We start from the raw sequence: 22,591 nt of genomic DNA on the forward strand, positions 1-22,591 counted from the left end.
TGAAACTAGTGAGGAAAGCACACAGTGTGAAGTTTAAAGTGTAAAAGCAGAAGTGATGCTGCGTGCACACTGAGCTGAGCTGACAGTGTGTGGATCTTAATACATATGTAGAATAAATCTTGTTTCCGATAGATGCTTCTATTCACGGCTCACTTCAACCCTAATCCATTTGTTCAGTTAAAATCAATGTGAGAGCACTAATCTCTTTTTAGGTAAGTGCTGTCTATTTTTGAGAACATTACCACTCATGACACAATACTGAGGGAAGCCAAAAACATCAGAAAACAGATCTGTGCACACGCAAAACTCTGGTCTAATGCAAGTATTTCAGCCATTAGGCCTTTATTGGGTCATGTGTTTTACAAAAGAGGATCTTAACATGACGTCAAGTACAGAAACCTGTAAACACTCTTTCACATGTTGTCATCCAAATAGAGCACACTAAAAACATGTAATGAAAACTGATCACTGATCAGCAAGAGATTCAAAATACAATTAATTAAAAAAAAATGGCCCATTAAAATCCGGCTATATTCCAAAACTCCTTTAATGGTTTAAAATTGCATCCCCCTTTGTCCATAGATCCACAAAATATGGTGTTAACAGTTTGTACTCATTAGTTTGGCTGCAGTGTAACTTAGAGAGTGTGTGTGCGTCTCAATCTTGGATTTTTGTTTTGTTTATAAAGAGACCCATATAATCTTATATTTTAATTTTATCTGAAATGTACTATCAACATTTAGACTCCATCTCATAATACAGTGTGCTCATGACTCTCCAGGGCTGTATTTAAAGAAGCCAGCATTGCGATGGTGATGCTTCCCTCTCCTTGTGGCTGAATCCCAGATTAGGATGGGCTGTGGACATGACAGCAGCTAATTCATCATCCCTCACAGGTCATCCATCACCAGCAGCAGGCTGTGGAGCAGCATTGGACTTGGTGAGGCACTGGACCCCTGCTGAGTGCTCAGTCTGACATGAGCTTCAGAGACCTTCCCGTTGTGCAGCGCAGTGATCGGTTCAGCATGTGCTGTGTGATCAGGAAATACAGAGAAGGTGGAGAAATTATATTGACATGCCATTTAGGCTTCATGGGAAGAGGTTCTGGGAGTAATATGGATTTCCAGCACATCTGGCTTGATACACCAAGCTGTAAAAAAATGTATATTTAGTTAATATCCACCAAACTGACTGGCTGTGTCCTGTTTCAGTAGCACAGGACTGGATGGTGAGCCATGTGTGTTGCAGACTGGATAAGTCTAGCCTCTTCATCAATCCTGCTGATGAACAGGTAGTCAATGAACGAGACAGTAAAAGCATTGATGGTTTAATCTGTTGTTAAGCTTCCATCAGGGAGCAGGACGGATGGGAGAGGCCGCTGGTTAGCGTAGCATAGCATGGATTTCTGCTTCCTGATAGTCTAAGATGTCCTTTTATCTGGTCACCAACTTACTCCAGCTTACTCAAAGTGAAGGGGCTTCAGTAATGTCAGAGCGATTTACCAGAAACTATAGTCTACACATACATGTGTGTAGATGTGTAGGCCTGAGCATATGATTGTTTTATACAGTGTGGATGTGTGTGTGTGTGTGTTGGTCAAACACTCCTGCCACCTGTCTGGCTGTCCACTGCATCCTTTCCTTTGAAGCTGGGCGGTGGTGTGTCATCCAGATGTGGCGGCAGAGGAGCGAAGAGTTCAGTTAGTCCCCAGGGATTTTCCCCTCTGAGCCCCTTGCACAGGCATAGCCGCTGGGAAGGGCCATACAGCTGACATATGTGTGTGTCTGTGTGTGTGTGTGTTTTCTCTCATCTGTCTTCCTGCTCATCCTTTCCTCGGTTCAAGCTTCAACTAACTGCTACTTTATTTAGATATTTATATATCTAAGTTATTTAATCTTTCGCCTTATATATTATCTTTTCTTCACCTGTTAGATTCACAACTGCAGCTGAGTTTTTGGCTTTTTCAGTATCAAGGTGTAAACAAAAACCTCTGCTCTAATTAATGTGTCTGAATTTCTCTGCACTTTCTTCTGTTATGCCATAATTCAAGTTTTACATTTCCGCATCAACACACTGCCTCGTTTCTGCTGCTGTTTTTCATTTTGTGGTAGGAAAAGCTCAGGTGTAATTAATAACATAATGCCCAGGGCTCTACTGTTGCTGACTCACTATCATGGCTCACTGAAAGACTTAAATTTGACTGAGCCATTGCTGATGTCATTATGTGCACCTGTGCTTCTCCTGCTGTGACAAATCAAAATGTCTGCTGTGGCAAAGAAGGATGACTGTGTGAAACAGTCATAAATAAATAAAAGGTGTGAAATCTATTGATTTTGAAGGAGTGTGTGTATACACATGTGCCTACAGATGACCTTATGCATGAGAAATAAGGGAAAGAATAGAGCGAGAGGTCTAACAGAGAGCCCTCCAGGCAGCAAGCATCACACACAATCCCTCTCTTTAAGGGCTTACAGCAAAAAGTCCCAGAGCTTTACGGAACATATGTGTTGATTTTTACTCAAAACAGTCATCTAGCAAGTCTTTGTGTGAGTGTATGTGTGTGTGTTGGCTTCTATTTCAGTTACTCTCTCTCACTATATCTGGCTAACAATAGAATACAGCTGCAGAGAGGGCGTTTGAGCGGTCACAGGAGTTACTGTTGCTACAAAGAGGTGCAGTGCTGCGAGAGAAAAAAGGGGGCCGACAGATGTTAGAGAAAGCCTCTGCCATGCTGAAAGTGCCCCTGAGCACCTGAAAATGTGAAGAAGGTGAGGAAATACTGAACAATATTCACTTCCACATCAATCCACATTCATAGAGATGAATTGCATATGACTGGGAGTGACTTCAGTTTCGGTATTGAAGAAGAAAAGCAGCAACGATTTAAAACTTCCATCTGCTGCTGCTGCCCTGTGTGAAGAGGCGAGCTCTGGTTCAGTCTGGAAACAGGATGTGGGCAGGAAAACTGGGCATCTGCCACATGCCATGGAGCCTCTGGAGCTGATTTGCATAGGTTATGTTGTGTATGTGCGTGTGTTTTGATTTGCAGCTAGTTGTGCAATAAATATCCTCATATGTTGTCAGTTTTTGCTTGTTTGGATATTTTGTTGGTTCATGCATACACAACAAGTGCATGCGTGTGTGTGTTTCTTTTTGCATGTGAGCATGTAACCTCCCCCGGTTCATGCGTAGGCTTCTTTTTCCTGGCACTGAACCCTGCATGGCATCCCTGCTGGCACCGTCTTCAGCCCACCCTGCTGCCTGTCTCCCTCTGTCTGTCATCGGCCTCACCTCTTGGTTTTTCTGCTCTGGCAGCTCAAGGTTCAATATCTAGATTGAAAGACAAGACAGGGCAAGAGCAGCACACATAAATATTGAAAAAATACTCACCTCTGAGTGCCTCATTTGTTCCAACAAAAACAGACAGCATTGACTTCTGTACATCTGAGACTGATGTCTTATTTGAAACATGGCAGCGTCCACCGTGTTTGGCAAAGTGAAGTTGCTGTTTTTCTTAATGGAGTCTGGTGGCTTGTGATTGATTAAAATGATCAATGGGGTCCACCGTTAGGAAAGCTTTTCTGAAAACAAAGCGGAGCAGTGATAATACTGTAAATACAGCACACTATGTGCGTGTGTGCGCTATTCTGCTGCAACTGATGAAGCAAACGTAACATGAGGTCAATATTTCAGTCCTTGAAAATGGAATATGTGGGAGTATTTCATCCACTCATCCTGAGCAGCTGACAAAGGTGACGGTGTGTGACGGTGGCAATTTAATGTTATGAACTTTAAGATGACCTTTATGCAATCCCTATACTATGTTTTCAATGCCTAACCTTTAACACTGTTTTTTTAATGCCATATAACCAGCGTACACCTTACCCCCCCCCCACACACACACACACACACACATACACACACACACACACCCCGCACACCCAACTACATTGTTGGACATTTGTGGCTTTATCTGTCCTATACGTTCATATATCCGTTAGCAGAATGTAACCATGTGTGTTGTCTCTTGCAGGTGTAAAAGTAACCAAAGATGAGTTTTTTTGTGACGATGTGTTGGAGATTTTTTTCATTGACAGACTCCTTGCAGCATGCTGACCAGCATTTTATTGTAAGTAATACACTGACTCAGAATGTTCATACAACCAGACTATCCCCTTAAACTGCCTGATAGCACATAATGGCAGAAAAACACTGATATCTGTTGAGAAGCAGTCCTTTCCTCCAGCATGAAGACAACTTGATACAGTTTTCAAATAACCCTGGAGACAAGGAAATTTAATTGCTCTGCCCGGTGTCTCCAGTGTCCTGATATATACTAATGTTGGTTTATAGTGCAAAAGGAAAATGTTACTATTCAAGAAAACAAAACCACATCATGCAAACAATGTGTGACACTTGTGTATATACTGTAACATAGACATGTGTAACTAAGTGAAGCAGCTCGCATGCTGAGGAACCGCTCCGCTTGGTATTTTAACGAATGTTTGGTTTTCGTGTCTGAAAATGAGGGAATGATCCCAGTCGGTCGCCCTGCATCTTTGCTTTATCCTGGCTCAGTCTGCTGGAAAGTCTGAACGCTTCAGACTACTTTAAACAAACAAATAACCCCAGAGGGAAAATATGAGGAAAACAGGCAAACATCAGCACCTCGGCCTGAGTAATGAGCGCCGACTCCTGCCTGGGAACACGGCTTGTTTTGTGCTGAGATGGTATCACCTGTAACATCTGTGATTGATGTTGTCATGCTGGGTCTCTTTACATCCCTCAAAGCCTTTTTTTCTTTTAAATTTTCTCATGATTGATGATTAGTTCTCTGCAGTTTCAGGGTGGACAGTAAATCCATGCATTCAGACTGTATTTGTGAGATCTTTCAAATATTTGTACATTTCTACTTTCACATCAATACAATGGAGATGACTGGGATTTTATTTGTTTTGCTTAAAGCATTGAAAAATGACTCCAGAGATAATGTTTTCCTTCCTGTGAATATTTGCAGAACGAGCTGTCAGCAGTTTATTGCAGGAACCATTTCTTCTAGTTGCAGCTCTTTGAATCTCTTCCCATGATCGGAGATTGCTCGTGGGTGTTTGTTCACCTAAAGATATGACAAGTTAAATGTATGTATTTCCACAGCCATCAACAAAGCTTGTTGTGTGTACTGAACATGACTTAGTTGAATACCTGTAGTACCTGGTGAGAAGAAAACACAATCAAAAAATAAAATGATTAATTTTATTGTCTTGTCAGACAGAATGATGAAGTGAAGTTATTCTTTATTTTTTTTTTATGTATTTAGTTTTTGGACAGAATGTTGGACAAATGTCCCACAGAACAGTTCTGAGTCTCAGAAGTCCGTCTCTATGTTCACTGACTGGTTCTGGGCTTTATGAAAACCACCGCAGCCACTAGGGGCGAGTTAACCCCCATAGACTCCCATGTTACAATGGGCAACTTTACAACAGAAATAAACACGTGTTCATCCTGATTCCCATTAGGACTTAGCTCAGCTCCACTTGTGCTTCAGACACCAGCCGGTCAGGTCACAGAGGTCCATAGTTTCTTTGTTGTTAAAGTAAATGACTAAAAGAAGCTATGTTTGGGAGCATTAAGAGGATCTAATGGAAGTTTTGTTGTTGTTTTTGTTGTTGTTGTTGTTATGTTGTACATAATTAATTGCCAGTCCATCACATGGCAAAAACACCACAAAATTATCAAAATAATTATTGGCTTTAATGACCACAGACGAAACTGCAGAGACCTCATTGGTTTTGTGCTGGAATCTCTCTGACCAAGCTCTAAAAACCTGCACAGCCTAGGCTCGGCTACCATTAAATGAGAAAATATGTCTGTATTATGAGGTTCCTGTCACTCGCAGGACATTTGTTAAGAAGAAACACAGCACAGCTGAAGTTTCCACTGCTCAGAAACGGAGGAAACAAAAGACACTGAAGTCTAATTTTGTGCGGTGAAATGACAGATTGCACTGATAAAGTATGGAACTGTGAGTTACTGCATGAGACACAGAAAGAACATTGCAGGGCCTGTTCTCATCCTCCAAACTGCTTTTGTAAGATATTATCTAACTTCAAAAAGAACACAAGAGTTTAATTAATGACTGTTATGTCTGGACACGTAATTCCCTTTGAAATACAGTCCAATCTTTGCTGCTGCCCTCTAATCATTTTAGATTTACAGCAGGGAGCAGTAGGAGCCATCAGGGGCCTTGTTTCTACCTTGGAGGGACATCATTAGGATAGCCCTGCTGTGCTGTTCCAAAAAGTTGTTGCTCATATTCATTTTTAATGGCATTAAATTCTGCCTTTCAAAAAAAGAGGAGTTATTTTATCCAGACTGAGAGAGATCCAGTGTTTTAAAGACACATCAGCAGGACAGAAAAGTTGTTGTGGACACAGTGTTGTGGGCATAAAAACTGTGACATTCTTTTTACAGGACGCTTTCTCCACTGGGCCTTCTGTCACTCTGCTGTGTCAGACTTAAAGGCCAAATCCCACACCGCTTATGAAACTCTGTCACTCCTCCTCTGACTTTGTTGACAGAGTGATTTACTGGGTTCCACATATTGATATATGGGCTTTCAAGACACAACTTCTCTTGTGTCTGTGCTAAGAAACGTGTGCAAACTGATATGTGCGCATGGAATAATAATAACTTTGATTTAAAATGATTTGATCTAATCACAGCTACAGCTGGACAGTAAACATGGCTTTGTATAGTGTAGGGACCCACTTATAGGGGTCAGAGCTAAGAGACAAATCAATTCCAGTTTGGGCAGCGCTATGAATCATTGCATCATGTCAAAAAGAATTTTAAATATCAAGAAAGTTTGTGTAACTTCAACAACAGTTATTATTTTAATCAATCAATCAATCATTCTTTATTTCAACCTTTATTTATAAAGCACCTTACTACAACCAGCGATTGCCCAAACCTCAACAAAGTGCAGAATTTAAGGCTATTGCAAAGTTTAGGACCTGTCAATACAAAAAAAAAGAAAAAAGCCACTGTTTGAACCTTGACCGAGAGGCCTGTAAAAGCTGCTGGTCAGCAGAGCGTAACGCCCTGCTGGGTTGGTGAACATTTAAAATCTCAGATAAATAAGATGGTGGCAAGCACATTGACAGCATTAAAAACAAACAGTAGAAGTTTAAAATCGATTCTGAACTTCACGAGGAGCCAGTGGAGAGAGTGGAGGACAGGTGTGATGTGATCATGCTTACGACTGTTTCTGAACATGCGAGCAGCAGCTTTTGTTCTAGTTGTAGGTGATGAATAGGCGCTTAGTTACCTCCAACATAGAGTGCATTACCATAGTCTAAATGGGAGCTAACAAAAGCATGAATGGCTTTTAAACCAACAAAACTGACAGAATGAGACAATCTTTTTTTAAACTGCATGTGAGAAATAAAGGAATCCATCAGTCATCAAACATGATGTGTTTGTCCTAAAAAGTCTGTTTTAGACACATCTTGTGTGTGATGTCTACACATTTTAATCTGTTTATGTATCATTTTATGACATTAAGTGCAACATCTTGGTTTTGTTAGACATCAAAACTGTTTGGTTGGGGTTGGAAAAAAACGGTCAATCAGACACATGTGGTCCTTCATCACACAACACATAAAAATGCAACAAGACCTGGCATCCACCCACTCACATGTTGTCAGGCTATGATATAAAGATAATTTCTTCTGAATGAGTAGGATTGTAACTTAAGTAGTCAAATGTTTTTTTCTGCTGGTCCATTGATCCCACATACTTCTCTCCTACATTAGACCCATTAGTTCTGTAATAGCGGGTAAACATTCGAGACAATCAGAAGCCAAACAGAGAAACACAATCGATGCCTCTCAGCCTGAAGAAATATAATCCTGCACCTGCACTCCTTCAGTTTGTCCAAGCACCTGCGAGGAAAAGCAACAGAGACAGTGTCCCTTTAAGGGATAACTCACAGAGGAAGGAGAAAAACTGCAAAGAAGGAAGGAGAGGAGGTGTGTATGCGTACGTGTACATGTCAAACTGATAGACACTTGAAAGAGAGAGAGAGAGAGAGAGAGAGATAAGGGGGGAGATAAAGACAGAGAGACACAACATTGCATTAGACACTAAGAGCCATTCCTCGCTCGCTAAAGGCTAATGCAATTGCCACACAATAAGTGTGTCTCAGCGGAGGCTGTAAAAAAAAAAGTAGAGAGGGGAATGTAAGAGGAGAGGCAGGGAGGGAGGGAAGAATGAAGGGAGGGAGGAAAGAAGGAGGACTGGCAGCTCTGCCTCCAGACTCTCATAAGGATCTCCTGGGACAATGGTTGAAAGTCTCTCTCTGTCTATACTGTAACTCCTGGCTGTGTGTGAGTGGCTGAGTGGCTTGGTGCTCTGCTGTGTCTCCAGAGTGATTTATCAGGTTTGCAGGGAAGAGAGACAGAGAGTGGGAGAGAGGGGGAGACAACTCCGGTAGCAGGCAGGCAGCAGTTACCAGCCAGCTGGCTGGGTGTGTTAACTCCACATCTGACCTCTATGGGAACAGAGCAGCCTCCTCTTCTCTCCTCTCCTGGCAGACTGTGGGAACAAGGGGGCATAGATCTTCCTCCCCCCCCCCCCCTCTCCCTGCTTCTCGTCGGGCTGTCGAGCTCAGGGTACCGGTCCTGGACAGAACAGGACATGACAAGACAGGACAGCTTTGGCAGCAGGAGACCCGGGCTTTGAGGATTGCACTGCCGACTGATTCTTGGAGCTGAAATGGCACAGTTGGCACCGTCAGGCTGTCGGTCAAGCAGTCATGTAGTTTTCTAGTCAGTTAGTCAGCCAGTAATTTGGTCAGTGGTGTGTTTACCAAAGTGTCTTCCACTTTGTTCATGTCCTCATCTGAACTCTGCGTAGCCAAAGCGGACCTGTGGGCATGGTGAGTGGCAAACCTCCCTCTCTGACTCTCACATGCTTTATCTCACACACACACACACACACACACACTTTTTTCTTTTGAGTTCTTTCATTCTGCGGCTGCAATGCTTCTTTTTCAGATGTTATTAGTTTTGCTCTGTAGTCCTCCTCTCCTGATTCTTGCCGTCCTTTGACAACAGATCTGATCGCAGCATCAGCGTGATGTTCTGCTGTTTATGCAGTTGTCAGAAAACGCCTTTGATCTTTTGATGTGAGACAGTGCATCTGTTTGTAGGACAAACGCGTCAGCCCGAGATATTTCACATGGTTGGTTTAATCATCGTGTTTATGGAACAAATCTTCAAGCACTCAAGGCGAAGTGGAACAGTGGATTTTCTAACACTAAATCAATAAAAACCTTATAAAAGTTGAATAAACCTGTATTTGATTTTGATCCCTGTGAAAAGAGAAATTTCACACATACCTGCACACACACACACCTGCATGACTTCTGGCTGCTGTAGCAGCACTTTTTTTTCTCAGCACTCTCATGACTGTGGGGGGTTTTGTGCAACGCTGTAATCTCTCCACTATTTGGAAGGAGGAAGGAGTTTGATTTGATAAACTAACCCTAAAGTCAAGTGCACAGAACATTTTTGGACAAATAGTTCAAATAGTTGATTGTGTTCCAAGGCTTTATCTGGCTCAGTGAGCTGTTCTCATGTGTGAGAGACGTGTTAGACAAGGGCAAAGCTAATGCATTCAGAGAACTTGTGGATGTACAGTGTGCATGATGAATGCTGCAGAATAGATAGACTATTATCATAAGAGCATCATATAAGTCATGAAGAACTGAATGTCCAAATATTAACTCTGTGTTTGACCATCCATATCCTGTTTTTGTTTTCCCACATACAAAGATATAAAGTGACTCTAAAAGCTCTTAAAGCTCTAAAACTCGGTTATTTAGTGAATGTAAAGGCAAGTAAGCCACTTAAAACCACCAATCAAAGCACGAGCTGGAAGATTATAAATAAATGAACATCTAAAGAGTGTAGCTTCTGTATACTTTATATAGGGTCAAAAAGCCAAACCAAAGCAAGTAAACATATTATTTTCCTCTAAATCAAATTCCTCCTCAGTTCATATTGTGGTAGAGGCTGACATGGGCGTTGTCTCCTGAACAATGAACACATGTTTGCTATTTTGCTGCTAATTGCGCTGTCATCGGTGGAGTTTGTGTGAGTGGGAGCACATGTGTCTGTGTAGCCAGTTTTCCTCGGGTTTCCCCAGTAGTTTGTTGTGTGTTTGTGTGTGCAGCCACGTTGGCCTTCAACTCCTCTCTCATGGTTTTCCTGCACTTTGTGTGTTTGCCGGTTCCCCTCAGATCAGCTGCGGAGAGTTCAAGTGCACAGGACAGCACGGTTTCCCCTCGGCTCTTTCAGCCGGGGCCATGCGTCTACCACAGAGAAATTTCTGTCTGAGCCGAGGCAATTACGGCACACATCCAAAGCCTTCTTAGCCATGAACCAAATGAAGGAGCCTTTGATAGGCTCCGACTGATGCATATTTACTTTTTACGACCAACCAAGCAGTAAACAGCTTGCCTTGTTGGCGCTGGAGCGAGACTTTAAATACAGGCCTGTTCATACGCACACGTACATGCACGGAAGCGCAACTGCACACACACAGTCGAACATTTCTTCTTCAGCTGAACACCGCAGATAAATCCATGACTTTGTGACACTTCCAGCTCCATCTGTTTGCCAGTTACTGATTTCATAATCAGGTTTGTTGTGCTATGCCTGGCTGCTGTTTTTTTTTCAGAGCTGCAGACACAGCAGCAGCAGCAGCGGTAGCCTCCAATTGAAGCCATGTGTGGTGGAAAAACAGGCCTCGGTTTGTGGAGAGATTGCATGCTTGGAGTGGGAGGGAGCCTGTCGGTTATAGAGGTCACAATCCGAACACGCCAACTCCTCTCGGCCTCCTCACACGCCATGCTGATGGATGCATCTCACTGGTCGGTCGGAACCTCGTTCTCTTTAATCTGAAGTCACTGGAACGGTGTGCCACCAGTTTACTTCACAACTTATTCTTCAGATTGGTTTAAGGCTAAGAGTAAAGCAGGCCTTTGCTCTTGTTTTCTGAACCAGTCAGAAGGGTGTGCCATGGTGATAAAAAAAAAAGGTTGTTGGTTTAGTTATGTGCAAGAGGAGACTTTTTAAGAGTTGACTCAACTACTAACAGATGTCCTCATGTGAACCCGGCAGTCTGATGTTGTTGTCTCCATCACTACGTCACCTGAGCACAATCTCACACATGCATCATCCTGTCTAGCTCATGTTGTACCCTCTTCTTGCTGTTCCTTAGCTCCTCTCAGCTTCTTGCTGAAAGTCTTTTCCTTGGAGTCAAAATGTTATCGGCGCAGCAACAGCTATTAGCTAATAGCTGAAATAGCTACTACTATCAGATTTGGAGATAGCCTATGCCAGGCCTTAATGCAGCTGTGCCATTTCCCCTCATGCATTATAATCGATCATGTTCCTGTCAGAGCGGAGGGCCAGATCATTTTTTCATCTCTTCCTTTGTTCCTATAAGAGGTGAGTCAGTGCCTCTTTAAAGATAACATTCATATGATTTAACAGAAACTACTTGTGACATAAAATCCCCCAAATCAGTTTAGTCTCATGTGTCCTGCTCTGTTTCTTTTCTAAGAAAAGGTTTGGTAATGATTGATCTTGCATGAAATTACATCTCTGCCAAATTGCATTAACACTATGCAAAGTGGATTATTGTTAATGGGACATGTGAAAAAGCGCCCGCTGCCTTCATCAGTCACGTGTGAGGGCCGGGTTATCAGGACTGAGTGATCTAATGAGCTAAATAATGAAGCCCAGACCCAATGAACACTGGTAATGACTTTTTAATGCTTGTGGGTTCTTTAGTTACTTACAGAAGTGCGACTGGTTGAGATGGAGGTCTCGTGTTTGATCTCTCACTTGTGTCCTGTGTTAATCCTCCATCTGTGTGTGTGTTAGGGTGGGTCTCTAACAAACTGTATTCATGGGCTGACGAGCCACTCTTTCCTCGAAGGCATTTGTAATGATGGTCTCATTTGTATGCAAGAAAAGTGACAGGCTAGATAGACAGATCTTGAAGAGTCCTACTTAAATTAAAGGGAATTGGAAAGATGGCCCACTCTTCTTTTAAAGGGGTCAGTCTCCTCTCATTGGTTGTCTCCATTGGCCAGAGCGAGCCCAGTGAAGCTAGCTACCAGCTCATTGAGGAACAGTTAGTCATGAGGGTCTGAATGAAAAATAATAAACTAGTTATGTGGCAAAATAAAAAAAAAATACACCTAACAATATTTGTAATATTTGTAATGTAATATATTTGTTGTCTTTCTTGGGCTAGCTAGTGGCATTTCAGCATCTTCAGGAGAAAATCACAGTAGTGATTTAATTTGTTTAGGTGACTTGGTAGATGCATGTAGTCAAAAATAGCAGAGAAGTTTGTTGAAGATGGAAGACATTTTGGTGCCGACCATTAACAATTTAAAAAAACTGGTAATGTTCCAGCATGACATGAGTCCCTATCATCTGGTTTGGGTGAGCCTGGAGTTGTATTAATGCTCTTTTTATTACCACAGACAGCTGGCTTTATTACTGTTTGAGCTGATATTTGGGAATAAAGAGTTTGTGGCATATAGACACCTTTAAGGTATCAAGTTGTTCCAAACGATCACAGGGCAATCAGAGCAGGATGGAAAGTTGCATTGTTCTCTAAATATGCAGATATTGTGGTTTCACATTCACTCACTTGGTCACATTGTGTAAAAAATGATAAAATATTTTTATAAAGTTAAAGAAAACTGTGGGGGATTTACTGGTGCCAATGTACAGATGATTATCTCTACTGTTGCAAAAAGGGGAGCTCTATATTTCACAGGAAGTTTACAGTAGCACAATTGTATGGACTACATAAACATGATAATTTGCTGTTTCACTGGATGTGCATCTTTTTCACTCTCACTAATGCAAACACACAAAATTCTCACATTGTGTATTACTCTGTGTCTCCATCTCAACACTTTGCCTGTGTTTTGGGAGTGCAGGATGATTAATCCCAGTAACACCATACAGGGTGACATCAGCACTGCATATGACCATCATCACCACATATGTCACAACATCTCATAGATACACACTGCCAACTGCAGACAGAACAGCTATATGAGCAAAGTACAGTTGGTGTGAGGCCCCTTGTCATCTTTAGAAGCAGCAAACACAGCATTAAAAAGTTAGATATTTGTGGATTTTTATTGCCTGTTTTTCTTTTTGTTTAGCAGCTTGTTTTAAGGTGTTTGAACGCCAGTTGAACTCAGTGTTATTGTTCCCACAGACCCTCCTTCAGCATTTTGCCTGACAAGTACTTCCTCCTAGCTTGAATGAATGAGGTCAGTTTGTTCGGCTGAGAGTGCAAACCTTGCGCTTTCTAAATGTGGTGACTTGTTCACACCTTGCGTACAATAATAAGTTCCATCAGACTGTAAATTATGTTCACGGGGTCTCACACAAGCTGGTGACGTCACATTTTGCACAAACGGCAACAAGAGTCAAGTCTATGCGGAAACAGTGTGGAACTGAATCTTTCTTAGATTATTTCTGAAAAAACATTTAATTTTTATCATCAAACATCTGCATGCCACTCTGTTTATTCACTGTGCTCGCCAAAAAAAAGTCACACCGCTCAGTTATACCTGACTGTAATGTCAGCAATCAGTTATTTCCCACATCGACCCTTCACACCCAGCAAACAAACACTGACTCACAGGAGTGTTAGAGGGCTTGACCACTCCCTTCATTCACTCACATTTTTCTTCTTTTCTTTCACACACTCCAGCTCATGCATGCAAATGAACGACATACACATTCACAGACAGGCAATCCCTCATTCCACTTTACTGTTCAGTGAAGCACAACTTTATGTTCCACATCTCACAACCTAGACAAACATATTTATTCATGATTCCTGTGCAGGGAGGGGCAGACTGTTAGCACTGCCTGACAGGACAGACATATTTCTCTGTCTGGAAGGACTCTGCATGCCTTCGTTAGATTGTACAACATGTGCCAAGGCTCTGTGTACAGCTGTGGAAGACACTCAGTACTTTTAGAAAATGCACAGACATTTCGGTCGATGTTAGTAGATAATGGGTATTTTTAAAAAAAAAAAAAAAAAAAAACACTTTTGTCAGTTGTTCTGTGAATTTGCAGCTGTTAAAGACAACAGGTATATCTCTCTCTCCTCTGGTTTTGGGACAGAGTTAAAATAGAAGACACATTTTGGGACAATGCTGGTTAATATACGCACAGACTTTGATGTGGATATGCCCCAATCAATACACAGTGTCAATAAACAAAGGTTTTTCTTAAAACATTAATAGGACTGACTTTCTTTGCAATTTCCTATTGCTCAATGAAAAACACGTGCACTTTGTGCAACACAGAAACAGTAACTGTTCAGATGGACTCACTAAGGGTGCATGTAGTTTGGTTTCTGCTGAAATCTGCTTCTAACGATCCTGTCTGTGGCCTTACACGGCAGCAGCAGCATTTAAAGTGAAAGGTGCACACTTAATGACATTCATATCACAACACAGTGGTTATTTTGCTGTTTGCAGAAGTGCATATGAATACAGAACACAGGAACTCAGAGGGTGGCGTTTGGTGGTGTGATTGTTTACACCTGATTTTTGTGGACCTTTGCTGTACTGTTTCTTAGTTTTGAGTAGCTCCCATTCAGCCAACAGAATCTCCAGGCAGCCAAGAAACAGTCTGGCGTTTATGTTTTTGTATGGATTAAACAAACAAGATATAACATGTTAATCCGTGGGTTTAAGAGGCACCGGAGCAGAGCCGCGCTTGCTGTTTCTTCCTGTTTCCAGTCTTTATGTTAAGCTAAGCTAACTTGCTGTCGGCTTTACAGTGTAATGCACACAGAAACACACAGACATGATGACTTTCCTCTAATAAAACACAATCAAATTGTATGGAAATGTAATGTTATTTCACATGAAAACTGATCTAGATTAGCATCCTACCATGGAGGAAACTCCACATCATGTTGACCTTAAAATGTCCTGGATGTATGAATGTAGAGGGAGGGACTGTCGAGACTAACTAACCTCCTCCTCCCTCCTCCTCACTGCTCAACAATCCTGTCATTATTCCGTCCCCACCAGGGTGGGCCTGGAATTTTCCCTGCGAAACAGCATAAACAACAACAAAACAGGATAATAATACACAGTGATGTTATAATTTTGGAAGGAGGAAATAGTAAAATGAGCTGGAGTTTGTTTACTTTTTCTATATGCTGCTTCTCGTGACCCCACCCAGCAACATTGAGCCAACAGTTTCCTCTGACCTGAAATCGCCTCGTTTAATGAGACAAAACAGAACCGGGTCCATTTGATGTTTATTATTTGCTAAAAAAAAAAAGAACATGTTCTGCTTGGCCAAATGTGCTCAAATCCAGGAGCACCAGACCGTTTGCCCTCGCCATTTCAAACAAGAAGTGTTTTCTTTTTAGCCCTGAGTTGCTTTAAACAAACTGACCAGGTAGCTGGCTCTGCATGTTCTGACTAAACTCCACATCTGCTGCTCCCTGCTGATCTGTGCAACATAAAAGCCTGCAGAGTCATCGCACAAATTCTGTTTGTTACAGAGATAAGTCGTCTCATCTTTCATTCCTCGGCTATGCTGGTGGTTTAAATGCATCATAGATTATCATCAGATTAGTTCGAATGTAAAAGTTTTATGATATCACTTTTCCTCTCTGTCTTTCAGGTGCTCCACAGCTGCCGTGGAAGGAGGCATATGCCGCCAAAGACAGACGTGAGCAGAGGAGCAGACGTGGACCTGGAATGGCAGAGAGGTACAGAGAGGATCCGGCCTCTGCCCCCGGCTGTGGTGGGGAGGGTTCCTGGCATCGTGATTTGATGCACAAAGAGAAACAAAAATCACATTGCCAGGGATTTCCACTCCTTCACAGCTCAGCAGGTGACCCACCACATCACTATGTTTTCCACTTGGGATTTTTCATTTGATTTCTCTATGCTGCTTGTTGCTATGGAGTCAAAGTAACAAATATTGGAGAGGTCAGACGGGCAATGTGGCAGAAAAACAGTCTAAATACACTTTTAGACTGCCAGTAAATCAGCTGCTGTCTTCACTACAGTGTGCCAGAATACAGCTTGATGTAATAGAATGAATGTTTGGATTCATTGATTTTAGACTCTCCAAACATAACTCCAACTTTACTACTGAACAGACGCGTAAAGGTCTGCGTGAGTCTCCACTCCCTCAAAAGTCAGCCACCCACTTGCTAAAGGCACAGAGCTTAGCTAATTGGTGAGCATTGATCCCTGCTATGTGTTGTTCACAGTGGCTAAGTTCAGTGCCTGAGGTGAAATAGTTGATTTGACGTTGGGGATTAGTTCTGGTGAATGGAAAGAACTTGATGATCTCGGATATGAAGAAGGAAGGAGGGAGGAGGAGGAGGAGAGGAATGACGAGAGATTAGGTGGAGAAGGAGGGAAGTGGGAACTGAGAGAGGCCAGCATCGTGACTCTGTATATGAGGTTACATGTGTTTCTGTGCACTGACTGCAGGACTTGCTTGTGCAATAAGGTCCAAGCTGTATTATTTCATTGCCTGAAGCATCACCTGCATTATCTTACCTGATGCATCTGGTAAAAATCAGCATGCCTGACTAATATATTTGAAATCCTTTCAGTGAGACAGTGTGTGTCAGGGTCCATGTGAGGATGTGGTGTTAAAAGTCAGACCCATCTGAGCATGCCACTTTATGTCTCACAGAGTTAATCATGACTTCCAACTTGCATACACTTACCCCCAAATAGCAAGTTTCCAGTGTCCAATTATAGCTTAGCAGTAACTCATGGCCTTGGCAGACCTACCAAGGCTAGAAAACTACAGGGGGAAAGCAGAGAGGTACGTGTAATATCAATAATGTCAACATTTGTGCCTATATGAATATAAATTTCCATGAACATGGCAGAGAGGCAAAAAAGTGCATTCAACACAGCAGAAAACAAAGTCCTGCCTTCCATGTGGGAGATTTATATAACCTGTTTTCCCATCTGTTTACCATGAATCACATAAATGACTTTTGTCAATTAAAATGAATTTATGAAAGCCACTTGTCGCGACTTGTCGTAAAATTGTTGCACGAGACAGTAAAAATTATTTATTTATTTATTTATTTATTTATTTAAAAAGGATGACTGTCTCAACCCACTGAAGGATGATGGGAATTCTACAACATGCCCTCACGAAATGAGGGTCTGCCAGACACACACACACACACGTGTTTATAGTTATGCTAATGGCGCCCATGGAAGTCTTGTCCAATATATGACATTATATAACAATATGTTTAAGTTCTTTTTAATCAGTGATCCTGGATTTTTTTTTTTTTTAAAAAGGTTAGGTAAAGCTCATGTGAACTTTACATAAAGACAACTCCCATTGCACAATCACCATTTTCGGCTGAGTCTCCACCTCCAGGAACTCACAGTGATGCTGCCATAGAAATACAGACGGCTGGAATTCTACCAATGCAGAGCTATGGAGGTGCATGAGGTCCTTTAACGTCAGCTCTTATTGATGACATTATGTGTAGATTGAATGCATTTTTGCCCACAGCTATGAGACAGGACATACAACCACAACATTTATCAACAGTACAACACAACAACTCCTTTGATTTCTATCCTGATAGCTGCAGCTCTCAACATGACCAGGCTTGCTGGGATTTTTCACATCGTTTTATACTTTTTCCCTTGTTCTGGAATTTGAGCTGAAATATCCAGAGGTAATTACCATGTTATTAACATACTGCATGTGTGCTCGCTACTTTTACTGTTATAATCTCTTTAGCCAAAGCGGAGAGGCTAGAATGAACAAGCCTGAGAATAATGACTCATCACAGATTACTGTTTTCACTTGTATGTGCAAGAACAGGAAGTTGTAGTGGGTTTGAGTTTGGTTGATTGTCAGTCATTGCTGTTTTTACACAGCTGCTGCATATGTTTGGATCATTTCAGCTCCCTCTGTCCTCCTGACCTTCTTCCTGCACTGTGAATGGATTTCTGGGCTGTGCCCTCCCGTGCCTACTGAACTGGTATCAGTGTTTTACCTAAAAACTGGCTCAGTTCAGCAGGAACAGGAGTGGAGCCTGCTGACGTACGTAAACGTGCAACAAGAGGGCCCAGCCCAGAGTTTCAGGCATTTCTTTTGAATAGACTACACCCACCACAAAGCTGCATGTGACGCTTGCCTCGAGTCAGTGACCTTGATGAAAATCAAACCAACCTGTCAGACAACAGCACTGAACCCTGAAGTGTATGCAAGGCAGACGAATGTCCCTTTCTTTGAATGTTTCATAAGCAGATTTTTCCATTTTGTGCTTGATAGGTAGGCCAGAGCGGTTCTTTGAATTCTGTTACATGCTAATGCTGCTGATCTTGTTGTTCTGCCCAACCTTCATGTTTAATTCTGCATTTTTCCTTTGACAAGGCTACAAGCACCCCCCCCTCCTCCCCTCTCTGTCTTTCTGTGCTGTCAAAGGCCAGACTGACACTGGAGTTCATTGTGAGGTAATCCCAGTGAAATGTCTGCTATGCCTGTGTAATTGATGTCACCCAGCAGTCCCCATTATCAGTGATTGGGAATGTGTGCAATGCTGCTTTCCGTCCCACTCTCCAGACACCTCTCACAAGGAAAAGTGCTTCATCTTAAGGATTTCATACCCAGAGGAAAGTGGGAGCTGATCAGCAAGCATGATGAATCTGCTCTTATCCGGCTCCTCTGCAGATCGCGGCTGGCACCAAAAAATTATATTTCTGTTGCTTTGAATTTCTGCAGATAAATGTTCTGTTCAGAGCTGGGGGAGAGGGAGCCAGAGGTTAGAAAGTCACTTTTTTACATCATGTCAGTGGTGTGATATTCACTGCAGGGCATTGCTGGAGCCAGGTGGTACCACCAACACCACTGTTCCCCATGATTTGTGTTCAATCTAACAAAATGTGTAAGACAATGGTGCATGAAGTGCATTATTCTAAATGTCAGTGCGTTTCTTACAAGCATTTTTTTTGGAGCATGATTTATTCTGATGTTTCAGGTGCAGTCATTGTTTCACTTCAGTATTAATGCAATAAAGTTTAAATGGGCCTGAGAAAGAACTCTATCATTGTTTCTTTTATTCACTATGAGGAGATAACATCGCTCATCCCCAGCAGGGGAAACATGTTGTGGCAGAAAAGAACAAAGGTGGAGGCAAAGACAAAAGCAATACTTAAAAAGGCGTTACGTAACAAATGATTGAAATCAAGAACTTGATGGCAGATAATTACCACTAATGCAAGTCAATAAATAAAAGGAGGATCCATCATTATTATTTTTTTAATCAGAATTTGTTTCCCATCACTCAGGAATGTGCCTCTTTGGATCATGATGATCTGAATGCTCCAGGACACTGAGGTTTGAGGCTGCTGTCATCATTTGTCTTCTTGCTAAGTTTCACGTTGGATTACTTTCATTCTCGGTTGTTGCTCAATTGGCCTTTAAAAGAAAGAAAATCTCATGATGTGTTAAAACACATGAGGTTCTCAGTTTTCTGTGACACTTGCCACAACAAGAGGTTGCTGACATATTCTGAGCTACTTTATTTCCCACCAGAATAGATGATAATGCCCCTTCTAACCTGCCGGTAGTTTGAGAAGGGCCTGACTAGCCATAGTTATGTGAATGACAAATGGAATGGCAACACTGTGATCAGGCTTGAGTTACATTACATTTCATGTCACCATCTGGACCCAGGTTTATATGTTATATTCTCCTAATCTCCTAATCTCCACTAACCTTAGAAGAATATAACATATAAACCTGGGTCCAGATGGTGACATGAAACATCACCATTTATATTTTATATTCTCCTAATCTCCACTAACCTCCGCTTTTTGGAGATTTACAAAGACTCTGGTAGCTTATAATGTGATAATTTGATTCAAAATGTTTATTTATTTCTGGACTTCATCCTTATTGTCTGTATTGCAGCAGCAAAAAGCAAAAAGGACAAAGGTTCATTTTTTCTTTATTTGAGTTATACTTGTTACAGACTTCAAAATGAAAAACATGACAATACACCACAGTTCTCATGAAAAAACACACCCACACAGCCAGAGCTGGGTACCCAGACCAAAGCCTGCAGCTCTCCTTTTAGTCTCCATAGAGATGTCAATATCCCTTTCATCTTTGGGCCTCAAAGGCTGACCAGATTTCATGATGTGGCTTCTTTATTGAGCCTGATCTGCTTTTCTTGCCCCCTTTGCCATTCAATCAGCATCCGTGTGGTTCTGGCCCGTGGCTGTGAGCTCGGCTGTGTAATTTGGTTTAGAGCTGAGCGAGAACATCTGTTCAACAAAGCTTCAGCTCCTTCCGTTCCTCGTGCCTCATGGAAAGGGGTAGGCCAGAGGGGCCGCCACTGCATCACAGGACCTCCAAACTGGCGAGTGACAGCCCTGAGCCCAAACTCTTCTCAGGAGGAGAAGAGTGAGAGCTCTTTGAAATTCAGAGTTCAAATGTGTGAAGTCGTGTAGGATTCATCAGTGGACTGACAGTGATTAAGAATAGGTTTTATTGATTTCATGTGTACAGTGTGAGGTTTAAACACTTTCATTCAGCCAGTCCACACACAGATCAAATTCTGCTGACTTTATAATCATTTTTAAAGACAGATCAAGACATTCTTGCATGTGTACCGTTTAACCAGAGATCAGGGGGGACACCATGACTTGATTTAGATTTATTATGGGTTATTTATCAGACACCTCCTAAAGTCTTTGCTGTAAGGTGGCCAGAGGAGCTGCTGAAAGGCTTCCTGCTGTGTATCTGAACTATGACTTTTATGTAGAGGTGGGAAGTTATAACGAGATCTTGGACTTCAAGGATCCACAGAATCTTAAACAAAGGCATCAACTACAGAGAAATCTTGTAAGGGTTCAGTTTGCCAAAACCAGCGGTTGACGTCAGAGAATCCCCTGCAGAGAGTCTCATAAAGAGTACCTGTGTCCCCACTTTGGAAACTTTTGGAAACCAAAGCCGAATCATCACCCTTGGAACATCTTTCACAGCACAATTAGTTAAGTGGTCACGCCGCTCAGCTCAGAGCACAGCAAGAATGAGAGAGGGGATTAAGAAATGAGAGAAAACATGCTATTCCCAAGGTCGACAACAAAGTCAGCACTGATGGCCGACATCCAGGCCTCAAGAGAAAACTTGTTTGTCTTTGGTAATTGTGTTGTACACTCACAATGAAAAGGGGAATGAAAAAAAAAACACACTGTGTACATTTGTGTCATCTTGTTGGAACGTTTCATTTACTTATTAAAAAGCTAAACATAAGGGTTAATAACAGATTTTATGTTGACACAGACTGCTTCCATCATGTTACATCTCATAACCTCTGGGCCATTCTCCTTCGTATCCGCTGTCCTGCTATCTGGAATCTGATAAAGGGGAAACAGCTGGCCGCAGAGCTGGTGTAGATTTTAGGAGCCCTGCCTCCCCCACATGTGCCCACACTGGCATCAGAGTACACCTCTCCACAATGGACTATTCTCAGACTTATTCTTCTGTTTGGATGCAGAGATAAGAAAAACACTTAATGAAGACAACGTGGCAGTGAATTCCTCCTTAATGCCTTAATTAGGAAACAACTGATGGTTGTTCTTGTTCCTGTCCTGCTTCTCTTTTTATTATGTCTCATTGTCTTTATAGGATACAGCAGAGATTTTCAGGAATGTGTTTAGAGAACAACATGAGATGTGCATCGTTTTGAACTGCAGCTCAGAGTATATAATCCTGAATGAAATACAAAGAGCGCTGCAGGATTGTTTAGTAGGGACTCCTGTGCCAGGTGCAGTCGACAGAGACGTGAAGAAGAAAAGGCTCGTATATGCAAATGTTTCATTTGTCTGTGTGGACATGCAGCGAGCACGCCCTTCCTGTTCCTTTGTTCTCCTTGTTGGTTATGTATGGAGTATGGAGTATGCCCAACGGAAAACAGGCAAATACGCTGATTGATTGGGCGTAACTGTAACCACAACACTGGATGTGTGCACAGCCATTATTGATGTCTGAATGGCGACTGGGACTTTGTAAGTTAGCTAAATAAATGGGATGTTTTCCTGAGGAGAGAGTCTGCTGGGTTAAATACAGCAAGCGTTTCTGAAGCTGCCATTTTATGAAATCATCCTCTGTGTGACTGACAAAGAGCAGAAACTGACCGACTGCTTCACCACACATCTGGATGTTAGTGTCAGGGTTATATCTGGTTTGTTGTGCAAACACTTACACTTGTTGTGCTCATGTGCAGAGACTGAACACAGCGACAGGTACTGCCGGGGTCACATCTGGGAATGAAACCACCAACCTTATGGTTAGTGGACCACTGCTCTTACCGCTTGACAGATGTGCTTTGTACCATACACATTGGATGATGTATGATGGTCTGTCTGTCACTCAGTATGATGTCACTCCTCACTGTCAGGCTGCTTATAGTTATACTGTCTCTTTGGCTGCCGTCTGCT

The sequence above is a fragment of the Parambassis ranga genome, chromosome 4, assembly GCF_900634625.1.
Source record: "Parambassis ranga chromosome 4, fParRan2.1, whole genome shotgun sequence".
In the NCBI taxonomy this organism is placed as follows: domain Eukaryota; kingdom Metazoa; phylum Chordata; class Actinopteri; family Ambassidae; genus Parambassis; species Parambassis ranga.